The sequence below is a fragment of the Austrofundulus limnaeus genome, unplaced genomic scaffold (genome assembly GCF_001266775.1).
Source record: "Austrofundulus limnaeus strain Quisiro unplaced genomic scaffold, Austrofundulus_limnaeus-1.0 Scaffold1508, whole genome shotgun sequence".
NCBI lineage: Eukaryota > Metazoa > Chordata > Actinopteri > Cyprinodontiformes > Rivulidae > Austrofundulus > Austrofundulus limnaeus.
Genome location: NW_013953910.1, coordinates 21658 through 22532, shown reverse-complemented (window position 1 = coordinate 22532; position 875 = coordinate 21658).

Below are 875 nucleotides of genomic sequence, written 5' to 3'. Positions count from 1 at the left end.
ACCAGGTTAAACCAGGTTAAACCAGATTAAACCAGTAAACCAGATTAAACCAGGTTAAACCAGATTAAACCAGGTTAAACCAGATTAAACCAGGTTAAACCAGGTTAAACCAGATTAAACCAGTAAACCAGATTAAACCAGGTTAAACCAGATTAAACCAGGTTAAACCAGATTAAACCAGGTTAAAGCAGATTAAACCGGATTAAACCAGATTAAAGCAGATTAAAGCAGATTAAACCAGATTAAAGCAGATTTAAATGTTGTACATGTGTGGATGAAACCATGTGTTTGTGTTCAGATGGGATACATGAGTGTAGAGGAGCACAGCTCCACTCTGCTCCACCTGAGGAGATCCCCAGGGATCCGCTCCTGGTCCCTTCTCATTGGTGAGTGTGTTTGTGTGTTCACACACTCAGATATAAAGCTCACAACAGACACACAACAATCACGACCTTTTGTTTCCTGAACCTCCTTCAGGTATAACATCTGTAGGTGTGGCAGCTGCGTACTACAGCTCAGGTATGATGGACTCACCTGCTCAGACTGCTGCAGATGTTTTGGTTTTATTACTGTCAGGATTATAATAAATATATTTGGTTTGGTTTCTGTCAGGATTATAATAAATATATTTGGTTTGGTTTCTGTCAGGATTATAATAAATATATTTGATGGTTTGGTTTCTGTCAGGATTATAATAAATATATTTGATGGTTTGGTTTCTGTCAGGATTATAATAAATATATTTGGTTTGGTTTCTGTCAGGATTATAATAAATATGTTTGATGGTTTGGTTTCTGTCAGGATTATAATAAATATATTTGATGGTTTGGTTTCTGTCAGGATTATAATAAATATATTTGGTTTGGTTTCTGTCA